At 36.0% G+C, this 13,079-nt stretch overlaps 1 protein-coding gene across 3 annotated transcripts in view; it reads right to left on the bottom strand.

Moving 5' to 3' along the window:
* The window catches only part of SYCP2 (synaptonemal complex protein 2), an 84,104-nt gene that overhangs the window by 41,576 nt on the left and 29,449 nt on the right, over positions 1-13,079 (bottom strand). The window lies entirely within an intron of this gene.

The following is a 13,079-nucleotide window of genomic DNA, read 5'->3' as shown; positions in this document are numbered from 1 at the left end:
GGGCAGAGCGCAGGGGGCTTAGACTACACAGCCCTTTACCACCAGACAGTGGCGGCAGGTGGAAATTGCAACCAGAGACTTCCAGGATGAGGAAAAACAAAACCAACACAGGAACCACAATGCAAAAATATATGAAATCACCAGACCAGAAACAAAATGACAAGCACCCAGAAATCAACCCCGAAGACACAGAAATCCATAAACTAAATGACAGAGATTTCAAAATAGCTATCATAAAAACACTCAACGAAATACGAGACAACACAGACAAACAATTAAATGAGATTAGGAGTTTCTTCGCAAAAGAGATTGAAATCATAAAGAAAAACCTATCAGTGCTGATGGAGATGAAGAACACAATGGAGGAGATAAAGGAGAATCTGGAATCTTTAAAGAACAGAGCTGACAATATGGAGGAAAGAATTAGTACTTTAGAGGATAGGAATACAGATATACTCCAGATGGAAGAAGAGAGAGAACTAAGACTAAAAAGAAATGAAGAAAGACTCCGAGAAATATCGGACTCTATTAGAAAATGTAACATAAGAATTATAGGTATTCCTGAGGGAGAGGAGAGGGAAAGAGGAACAGAGAGCCTATTCAAGGAAATAATAGCTGAAAATTTCCCAAATCTGGGGAAGGAGCAGGAAATACCAGTAAGCGAAGCCAACAGGACGCCTATATATATTAACAGACAAAGGCCTTCACCACGACACCTAGTGGTAAGGCTAGCCAGGGTCAACGACAAAGAAACAATATTAAGGGCAGCTAGACAAAAACAAAAAATAACGTACAAAGGAACTCCCATCAGGCTCTCAGCGGATTTCTCAACAGAAACTTTACAGGCTAGAAGAGACTGGAATGATATATTCAAAATACTAAAAGACAAAAACTTTCAGCCAAGAATACTCTATCCAGCAAAAATATCCTTCAAATATGATGGAGAAATAGTAACTCTCCCAGATAAACAAAAGCTAAGGGAGTTCATGGCCATGAGACCCCCACTACAAGAAATACTCAAGAAGGCCCTCAGGCCTGAAAACAAGAAGAGAAAGGGAACACAAAGCTTGGAGTAAGGAGAAAAGTAGGTAGACAAAATCAGAGAAATAGTAGATCTTTACCGGAATAGGTTAGCAACCACTTAAAAACTAAACTCAAAGATCAAAGGAAGAAATTCACCAAAAATAAATTTAACCTCATCACTGTAAACACACAGCCACAACACAAGATAGAATAAGGTATAACAAGAGCAACTTAGAAGGGGAAGAGGAAAGTGACTGAATTGACTTAGTATAAGGAAATAGGAGGCTATCAGATAATGGACTATCTCATACAGAAGATTTTTTGCCCAAACCTCAAGGTAACCACTAAACAAATAATCAAATTAAAACCACATATGATAAACAAAGAGAAAACTAGAAGAATCATAAGACAGAACAACCAAACTGAATTGGCAGTCCAAAACAAATGGGACAAGAAACAAAGGAAATGCAAAAGAACCAGAAAATAAGTGACAAAACAGCAAAATTCAGCCCTCATATTTCAATAATTACCCTAAATGTAAATGGATTGAACTCTCCAATCAAAAGATACAGAGTGGCAGGATGGATTAAAAAGCAAGACCCAACAATATGCTGCCTTCAGGAAACACATCTTAGCACTAAAGACAAGCACAGGCTCAGAGTGAAAGGATGGAAGACAATACTCCAAGCTAATGGCAAACAAAAGAAAGCAGGTGTTGCCATACTCATATCAGACAAAGTAGACTTCAAGATAAAACAGGTTAAGAAAGACAAAGAAGGGAAATATATAATGATAAAAGGGACACTCCATCAAGAAGACATATCACTTATAAATATATATGCACCCAACATAGGAGCACCAATGTACATAAAACAACTATTAACAAACCTAAAAGGAGAAATCAACAACAACACAATAATAGTAGGGGATCTTAACACCCCACTTACAGCAATGGATAGATCATCCAGACAAAAAGTTAATAAAGAAATATTAGACTTAAATGAAAAACTGGACGAGATGGACCTAGTAGACATACACAGAGCACTCCACCCAAAAACAGCTGACTACACATTCTTCTCAAGCACGCATGGAACATTCTCTAGGATAGACCATATGTTGGGAAACAAAGCAAGCCTCAATAAATTTAAGAAGATTGAAATCATAACAAGCATCTTTTCAGACCATAAGGCTATGAAACTGGAAATAAACCAGGAAAAAAAAACTGGGAAAGTGACAGAAATGTGGAGATTAAACAACATGCTACTGAACAACCAATGGATCATTGATGAAATTAAAGGAGAAATCAAACACTATCTGGAAACAAACGAAAATGATAACATGCCATATCAAACCATATGGGATGCAGCAAAAGCGGTCCTGAGAGGGAAACTCATAGCGATACAAGCCCACCTTAACAAACAAGAAAAAGCCCTAATAGGCAACCTTAAATTACACCTAACAGAACTAGAAAAAGAAGAACAAACAAAGCCCAAAGCCAGCAGAAGGAGAGAAATAATAAAAATCAGAGCAGAAATAAATGATATTGAGACCAAAAAAACAGTAGAAAGGATTAATGAAACAAAGAGTTGGTTCTTCGAGAAGATAAACAAAATAGACAAACCCTTAGCCAGGCTAACTAAGAAAAAAAGAAAAAAGGCTCAAGTAAATAAAATTAGAAATGAAAGAGGAGAAATTACAACGGATACCATGGAAATACAGAGGATTATAAGAGAATACTATGAGAAATTATATGCCAACAAATTGGACAATCTAGAAGAAATGGATAAATTCTTAGACTTATACAACCTCCCAAAATTGAACCAAGAAGAAATGGAGAATCTGAATAGACCAATCACAAGTAAAGAGATTGAAATAGTAATCAAAAACCTCCCAAAAAATAAAAGTCCAGGACCAGATGGCTTCTCCAGTGAATTTTACCAAACATTCAAAGAAGATTTAATACCCATCCTTCTCAAACTATTCCAAAAAATAGAGGAAGATGGAACACTTCCTGAATCATTCTATGAGGCCAACATCACCCTGATACCAAAACCAGACAAAGACAATACAAAGAAAGAAAATTACAGGCCAATATCGCTGATGAACATTGATGCAAAAATCCTCAACAAAATATTGGCAAACCGAATACAACAATATATTAAAAAGATCATACACCATGATCAAGTGGGATTTATACCAGAGACGCAGGGATGGTTCAACATCCGCAAATCAATCAACGTGATACATCACATCAACAAAACAAAGAATAAAAACCACATGATCGTCTCAATAGACGCAGAGAAGGCATTTGACAAGATACAACATCCATTTATGATAAAAACTCTCAATAAAATGGGAATAGAAGGAAAGTACCTCAACATAATAAAGGCCATATATGACAAACCCACAGCTAACATCATACTCAACGGGGAAAGCCTGAAAGCCATTCCTCTGAGAACAGGAACAAGGCAGGGCTGCCCACTCTCACCACTCCTCTTCAACATAGTACTGGAGGTTTTGGCCAGAGCAATTAGGCAAGAAAAAGGAATAAAAGGAATCCAAATAGGTAACGAAGAAGTGAAACTCTCACTATTTGCAGATGACATGATTGTATATATAGAAAACCCTAAAGAATCTGTTGGAAAACTGTTAGAAACAATCAACAACTACAGCAAAGTTGCAGGGTACAAAATCAATCTACAAAAATCAGTTGCATTTCTATATGCTAATAATGAACTAACAGAAAGAGAGCTCAAAAAGATAATACCATTTACAAGTGCATCAAAAAGAATAAAATACCTAGGAATAAATCTTACCAAGGAGGTGAAGGACCTATACAATGAGAACTACAAGACATTATTGAGGGAAATCCACGATGACATAAAGAAATGGAAAGATATCCCATGCACGTGGATTGGAAGAATAAACATAGTTAAAATGTCTATATTACCTAAAGCAATCTACAGATTCAATGCAATCCCAATCAGAATCCCAATGACATTCTTCACAGAAATAGAAAAAAGAATACTAAAATTTATATGGGGCAACAAAAGACCCCGAATAGCTAAAGAAATCCTAAAGAAAAAGAACAAAGCAGGAGGCATCACAATTCCTGACTTCAAAACATACTACAAAGCAATAGTAATCAAAACAGCATGGTACTGGTACAAAAACAGACACACAGATCAATGGAACAGAATTGAAAGCCCAGAAATAAAACCACACATATACGGACAGCTAATTTTTGACAAAGGTGCTAAGAACATGCAATGGAGAAAGGAAAGTCTCTTCAATAAATGGTGTTGGGAAAACTGGACAGCCACATGCAAAAGAATGAAAGTGGACCATGTGCTATCGCCATTCACAAAAATTAACTCAAAATGGATCAAAGACCTGAAGGTGAGACCTGAAACTATAAAACTCATAGAAGAAAATATAGGCAACACACTATTTGACATTGGTTTTAAAGGAATCTTTTCGGATGACATGCCTACCCAGACTAGGGAAACTAAAGAAAAAATAAACAAGTGGGACTTTATCAGACTAAAGAGCTTTTATAAGACAAATGAAACCAGAATCAAGATGAACAAACAACCAACCAGCTGGGAGAGAATATTTGCAAAACATACATCTGACAAGGGGTTGATCTCCATAATATATAAAGAACTCACACAATTGAACAACAAAAAAACAAACAACCCGATCAAAAAATGGGCAGAGGAAATGAACAGACACTTCTCCAAGGAAGATATACAGATGGCCAATAGGCACATGAAAAGATGCTCAACATCACTAATCATCAGGGAAATGCAAATCAAAACAACACTAAGATACCACCTCACGCCTGTTAGAATGGCTATAATCACCAAGACAAAAAACAACAAATGTTGGAGAGGATGTGGAGAAACAGGAACCCTCATACACAGCTGGTGGGAATGCAAATTGGTGCAGCCTCTATGGAAAACGGTATGGAGATTCCTCAAAGAATTAAAAATAGAGATGCCCTATGATCCAGCCATCCCATTACTGGGAATCTATCCAACGCACCTGAAATCAACAATCCAAAGAGGCTTATGCACCCCTATGTTCATTGCAGCATCATTCACCATAGCCAAGAAGTGGAAGCAACCTAAGTGTCCCTCGACTGACGACTGGATTAAGAAAATGTGGTATATATATACAATGGAATACTACTCAGCCATAAAAAAAGACAAAATCGTCCCATTTGCAACAACATGGATGGGCCTGGAGTGTATTATGTTAAGTGAAATAAGCCAGAAAGAGAAAGACAAACACTGTATGATCTCACTCATATGTGGAATATAAACCAACACATGGACAGAGAAAACTGGACTGTGGTTACCCGGGAAGTGGGGGTGGGGGGTGGGCACAAGGGGTGAAGGGAGTCATATATGGGGTGATGGACAAACAAAAATGTACAACCCAAAATTTCACAATGTTAGAAACCATTAAAACATCAATAAAAAAAAAAAAAAAGGCAAAGAAAACAACTTTAATTCCATAAATATTTCTAGGCATAAGCATTTATTCAAATATTTCTATTAAATCCACAGTTTTTACAAAGGTGTTGATAGTAAACATTCGATAAAAACTCAAGTGCCGGGCCAGCCCCGTGGCTTAGCGGTTAAGTGCGCACACTCCGCTGCTGGCGGCCCGGCGTTCGGATCCCGGGCGCGCACTGACGCACTGCTTCTCCGGCCATGCTGAGGCCGCGTCCCACATACAGCAACTAGAAGGATGTGCAACTATGACATATAACTATCTACTGGGGCTTTGGGGGGGTTAAAAAAAAAGGAGGAGGATTGGCAATAGATGTTAGCTCAGAGGCGGTCTTCCTCAGCAAAAAAAAAAAAAAAACATGAGGAGGATTAGCATGGATGTTAGCTCAGGGCTGATCTTCCTCACAAAAAAAAAAAAAAAAAACCTCAAGTGCCAGGAAACTGTGAGGTAAGAAGGATACAGTGCTAATTCTCAATGAATTTATCAATCCAGTGAAAATAAAATACTCTAAGTACCAGTTTATAAGAGAGAGTCACCTCCCTTCCTCCACAAAGTTACAAAAAATTACCTGGCACCCAATTAATGTGCCTGTATTACAGACTAAAGGCCACTATGGTCTTGTCCTTCCTCTGGCAGTGCTCCTGTTGTTGACCAACAAGTCTCCAGACCTGCCCCCAGTCTGTACTTTTGGGCAGGAGGAAAACATCCTGAGGGAGAAGGACCACACCAAGTAGAAAAATTTGTCTCTACATCAGGAAAAGCTCTGATGGCCACTCCACAACCTATCCTAAAGGACAAATGTCCTTATTGACTATAAAATCCTCCAATTCTTATGAGGCTTGCCCAAGTAGAAAATGTCTCATTTGCTTTTGCAACTATGTGCTCATGAAACTTCCACAGTAATGTCCTTCAATGGTATTAAGAATTATCAATTGCTTGAAGATAGTGGTGACACAGTTTCTAACTCAAAGAGTGCCAGCAGCTTTTTTGGGGGGGAAAAAAAGAGTCACAAGTTTCAAAAGCAACAAGTTTTCAGGCTTTAAAGATGAAATTGCAGGTGACTTTGAAGATGATAATGTTTCAGATTCTGGTGATGAACATCGGAACATTCATAATCCTTATGAATATTTTGCTGATTGTTATATCCCTCCAATGTGCATTTGATCTTTTTTTCTGAAGCTTGCTGTGAACTTGTAAATGCAATATTTGCTTCACAGCCTACATGAACATAGTTTTAGTATCACTTCAAATTTATTTCTTCACTGAATGCTTTGTACCTGATTGTATAAACTATTCTCCACATACATTGTGACTATATAGGAATTTATTGATATTTGTTATATTTTATTGCTGGCTTCACTGAAATTTCTGATATTTGCTTTGACTTCCTGGACTACATCATGGCTTGCTTTTTAGTTAGTTAGCAATATTAATGAAATACCAAAAAACTTCCTATTTTGTTGCTTGCTATAATATCCAAGTGCTTATAGATATCAACATATTTGGATCTTATAATGTTATCTAGATATTTCAATAGGATTCTAGTATACTATACCTACATGAAAATAATATGCTTTCTCCTGCAAAGCCACTCAAAAAAAACTTTTAAAAAAAATTGTCCATGGAGCCTTTATATTTTATAAGTTCCTATAAATTGCACATAAAATGTTCTAACTGTACTCTTTCATGCTGCTGCTTCCCCATCCCCTCAGTCCACAACTGCAGAAATTCTTTCTCACTAGAAATACTGCTTAATCTCCAGGGTCCACACTTCTTTAACTTCCATGAGTGCCATTCATGTAAAAATTTAGATCTTGCCTGTTCCATATAGGGAGACTAGATTACCACTTTATTACAAAAGATATTAAAGGATACAAATGAACAGCCAGAAGAGATACACAGTGCAAGGTCTAGAAGGGTCTTGAGCACAAGAGCTCCTGATCCTGTGGAGTTTGGAGTGTGCCACTCTCCCAGCACATAGATGCATTCTTGTACCAACCCGGAAGCTCCAAAAAAATCACTTTTAATCCATGCATAAAAAATTTAATTTTTAATAAAAGTGTCCTCATAAAATTAGGATGAGTTATCTATTGGAAAACAAATCTTAAAAATCAACTTTAAGTTATACTATTAAAAAAATGAAAATAACTCTTTTGCCCAATTATGTGAAAAAATATTTGGCAAGATGCAAAAAAGACAGAACTCTGTTAGGAAGTGATGGTAGTGATTAACACAAGAAATTATGTGAAACAGAGGAAGAGAGAAAAAATTCAAGAGATTTTAAGAGACAGAAATGAATGAACATGGAAAATGATTAACTAGGGGAGAGAAAGCAATAAAGAATGGCTTCTGTATTTGGGGAACCTGGAAGGTACCATACCATTTGACGAGATAGGAAATAAAGGAGGAGCTCTTGGGAGTATAACTATGAGTTCGGTTTCAGATATTTGCAAAAATATCCAAGTGAATACTTTATTACTCACATTTGCAGAGAGCTCAGGTGAGAAATTAGGAAAAAAGATTAAAAAATCAAGTGTGGGGGCTGGCCCCGTGGTGCAGCATTTAAGCGCGTGCACTCCGCTTTGGTGGCCCGGGGTTCACAGGTTCAGATCCCAGGAGTGCACTGATGCACCACCTGTCAAGCCATGCTGTAGTGGCGTCCCATATAAAGTAGAGGAAGATGGGCACAGATGTTAGCCCAGGGCCAATCTTCCTCAGCAAAATACAAAAAAATAAAAAAATAAAAAAGAGGCGGCTTGGCATCGGATGTTAGCTCAGGGCTAATCTTCCTCACACACACACACAAAAAAGTGTGGTAAGTACTGCCAAATGTGGGGGAAGGGTCAGTATAAGCACTGAAGTGTGTATACTGATAATAATAAAATAATTATCTTGACATCTGAAATTTCAATAGAGTGGGATATAAAACAGAATGTAGTAAGAACAGGAATGAATAGCAGGAGAAAGAAAGATTTAGTAAAAATTATTCTTTCAAAATTGGCTATGAATGGAAAAAGAGTGAGATAGCTAGAGGAAGACACAGAATCACAGCGGGCCTTTCATTTTAGGATGCAGTGACAACTGTACCATAAAAATGTAAGATGTTAAAAATACGGGAGAGGACATTATGCTAAGTGAAATAAACCAGTCACAAAATGACATACACTGTATTATTCCACTTAAACTAGTCAAATTCATAGAAACAAAAAGTAGAATGGTGGTTACCAGGGGCTGGGTGGAGGGGGAAAAGGAGAGTTGTTTAACGGGTATAGAGTTTCAATTTTGCAAGATGACAAAGTTCTGGAGATCTGTTTCACAACAATGTGAATATACTTAACACTATGGACCTATACACTTAAAAATGGTTAAGATAGGGCCGGCCCCGTGGCTTAGCGGTTAAGTGCGCGCGCTCAGCTGCTGGCGGCCCGGGTTCGGATCCCAGGCGCGCACTGATGCACTGCTTCTCCGGCCATGCTGCGGCCACGTCCCACATACAGCAACTAGAAGGATGTGCAGCTATGACATACAACTATCTACAGGGGCTTTGGGGGGAAATAAATAAATAAAATTAAAAAAAAATGGTTAAGATAATGAATTTTATATTATGTATTTTTTATTACAATAAAAAAACAGGAGAAACTGGATAAGGGGGTGTATGGAAACTTTCTATACTATTTTGGCAAGTTTTCTGTAATATTAAACTATTCTAATATAAAAGTTTATCTTTAAAAAAGATCCAAATCAAACTTTCAAAGATGAAAAATATAAACATTATACTGGATAGGACTGGAAGCAGATTAGATACTGCAGAAGAAAATACTAAGGAGCATGAAACACAGCAACATGAAGCTATTCAAATGCAAAAAGAGAGGGGGAAAACGTCTAGGATGGGAGTGTGATGAACCCAGAGAACCACTAAGCTGTGGGAAAACTTCAAGTAGCTTAGTACATGTCTAATCAGAGTCTCCAGAGGAGAGAAGAAAAAAGAAGGAGCAGGAAAAATTATTTGAAGAATAATAAATGAAAACTATAAACCCACAGAACCAAGAAGCTCAATGAACTCCAACAAATAACATGAAGAAAATCACACTAAACCACTATAGTCATGTAACATTTAAAGATGGGGATACATTTTGAAAAATGCATTGTTAGGTGATTTTGTTGTGCAAACATCACAGAGTGTACTCACACAAACCTAGATGGTATAGCCTACTACACACCCAGGCTATATGGTACTAATCTTATGGGACCACTGTCATATATGTGGTCTGTTGTTGACCGAACCACCATTATGCAGCATATGACTGTACAATCAAATTGTCTAAAACTAGTGATGAAGATAAAATCTTAACAGCAGCCAGAGGGAAAAAGACTTTAAATAAAATGGAACAAACATGAGAATGACAGTAGACTTCTCATCAGAAACAATGCAAGCCAGGAGACAATCGAGTAACATCTTTAAAGTAAACTGAAAGAAAAACAATAGGCAATCTAGAATTCTATATGTATCAAAAATACTTTTCAAATCTAAAAATGAAATAAACATTTTATGACATATAAAACCTGAAAGAATCCATCAACAGTGCATCTACAACACAAGAAATATTAGAGAAGTCACTCAGGCAGAAGGAAAATAATACCAGATGGAAATCTGGGTGTACACAAAGGAAAGATAAACATTGGAAATGGTAAATATGTACGTAAATATAAAATACTTTTTAATCCACTTTTTAAATCTCTTTTAAAGCTAATTGGCTGTATATAGAAAAAAATCACTATACCATATTGTGAGGCTTCTGACACATGCAGAAGCAAAAAAAATTTTTTGTACTATTGACAGCAAGGGCACAAAGGCCAGGAAAGCAAATATGGAAGTATACTGTTACAAGGTTCTTATATTATACATAAAGGTGTATATTACTTGAACTCACCCACTATTAAGTTAAAGATGTATAAAATAAACCCTAAATCACTCACTAAAAAAAGGGGTATAAAGCCAAGAGAAGAGATACAATGAAATCACTGAAAAATCAATTAATACAAAATAAGACAAAGAGGAAAAGTAAAGAAACATGGCAGATGGAATGGCAGGTATTAAAAACAAGAACTAGATGGTAAATTTAAAGCATATCAATAATCACATTAAACACCACAATTAAAAGGCAGAGATTGTCAAATTATATTTAAAAAACAAGACTCAGTATATGATGCCTATAAGAAATTCAGTTTAAATATATAGACACAAACAAGTTAAAAATAAAGAAAAGATATGTCATGCTATATAACTAAGCAAAGAAACCTAGAGAGGGTATATTAACAATACATAAAGTAGATTACAGAGCAAAGAATATTACCATAGGAAAAACAGGGTCATTTCATAATGATTAAGGGCTCAATTTATCAAAAAAAGATAATATGACTAAATGTTTATACAACTAATAATAGAAATTCAAAATACCTGAAGCAAAAGATGACAGAACTGAAAGAACAGAAAAAACTGCACAATTACAGTGGTGAGTTCAATACCATCTCTCAATAACTGAGAGAGCAAGTAATCAGACAATCAGTGAGGATATAAAAGACTTGAACTACACAATCAACCCAACCTTCCACCCAACAAAAGCAGAATATGTATTCCTTTCAAGTGCACAGAGAACATTTACCAAGATAGACCATATTCTGGGTCATAAAATAAGTGTCAATATATTTAAAAGGATTCTCAAATCAAACAAAGTATGCTCTCTGATAACAATGAAATTAAGGTAGAAATCAATAATAGGAAGATATCGCTGAAATATCAAATATATAAAAACTAAATAAAACACTTTTAAATATAAAAGGAAGAAATCAAGAGAAATTTAAAAATCAAATTAATGCAAGTGGAAACACAACACACAATTTGCAGGATACTGCTGAGGAAGTACTTAGGAGAAGAATTTAAAGCACTAAATGCCCTTATTAGAAAAGAAGAAAGGTCTCAGATGAACAACCTCAGCTTCCACCCCAAGACACTAGAAACAGAACAGCAAATTAAAACTAAAGCAAGCAGAAGAAAATAAATAATAAATATAAGAGCAAAGATCAATTAAATTGAAAATAGAAAAACAACACAGAAAAGTGAATGAAACCAAAGGCTGGTTCTTTGAGAATATCGATAAAATTGATAAACTTCTCATCAGACTAGTCAGGAAAAAAAGATAAGACACAAGTTATCAATATCAGTAGTGACAGAGGGGCCATCACTACAGTCTACAGACAGTAACAACAGAATAAAGAATCATTATAAACTACTTTATAAAGCCAATAATTTGACAACATGGATGAAATGGACAAATTACTCGAAAGACACAAATTACCAAAGTTTACTCAAGAAGAAATACACAACCTGAAAAATCCCTTATCTATTAAGTAAATTGAGTTTGTAGTTAAGAGCTCTCAACAAAGAAAAGTGCAAGCCCAGACTGCTGCTTTGGTAAATACCGTCAAGCACTTAAGAAACAACATAAATTCTATATACACTCTTGTCGAAAACTGAAGACTAGGGAATACTTTCCCAATTCATTCTATGAGGGCAACATAGCCCTGATTCTTAAACTATAAAAGAGAGAAAGAAAGACATTACAAGAAAACTACAGACCTTCTAGAACATAGAAATACCAAATTCCTAACTAAATTTTGCTAATTAACTCCAATCATATATAAAAGGATAATATATCACAACCAACTGGGGTTTATCCCAAGAATTCAAAGTTTGTCTAACATTTGAAAATCAATATATTTCTATTAAGGAACCATATATGATATCAATACATGCAGGAAAAGCATTTCTCCAAATCCAACATTGGTTATGCTCAAGGAGGACTCTCAGCAGCAAACCAGGAATAAAGAGAATTTCCTCCATCTGATGGAGGACATATATGAAAAGCAGTCACCATAAATTCTTCATGGTGACAAAAAAAAATGAATGCTTTCTCCTCTAACATCAGAAACTAGGCAAAGACGTCTGCTCTCTTCTATTCAACAATGTACAGAAAGTTCTAAGCAGTGCAATAAGGCAAGAAGGTTAAGATTGACGATATGGAGTGTTGGCAAGGATGTAGAACAACTGGAACTCTTACACACTGGTGGTGAAAATGTAAAACGATAAAACCACTTTGGACAACAGTTTCGAAGTTTTTGAAAAAGGTAAACATATATCTATGGTATGACACAGCCATTACACTCCTTAGTATTTATCCAAGAGAAACAAAAGCATATATCCACACAGATAATTACACACGGATATTCACAGCAGCATTTTATAATAGCTAAAAACTGGGAACATTGCAAATACTCATCAGCAGGTGAATGGATAAACAAATATAAAGGAATACTACCCAGCAATAAAAGGAATAAACTACTGACATATGTAACATGGCTGAATCTAAAATACACACACACACACACACACAGTGCTGAAAGCAAGTAGCCAGACAAAAATCGCTACGTGCTATATGGCTCCATTTACATAAATTCTAGAAAATGTAAACTTATCC

Source organism: Diceros bicornis, chromosome 19, assembly GCF_020826845.1.
Source record: "Diceros bicornis minor isolate mBicDic1 chromosome 19, mDicBic1.mat.cur, whole genome shotgun sequence".
NCBI lineage: Eukaryota > Metazoa > Chordata > Mammalia > Perissodactyla > Rhinocerotidae > Diceros > Diceros bicornis.
The sequence above is the reverse complement of the archived record's forward strand: the minus strand, read 5'-3'. Positions and strand labels throughout refer to the sequence as shown.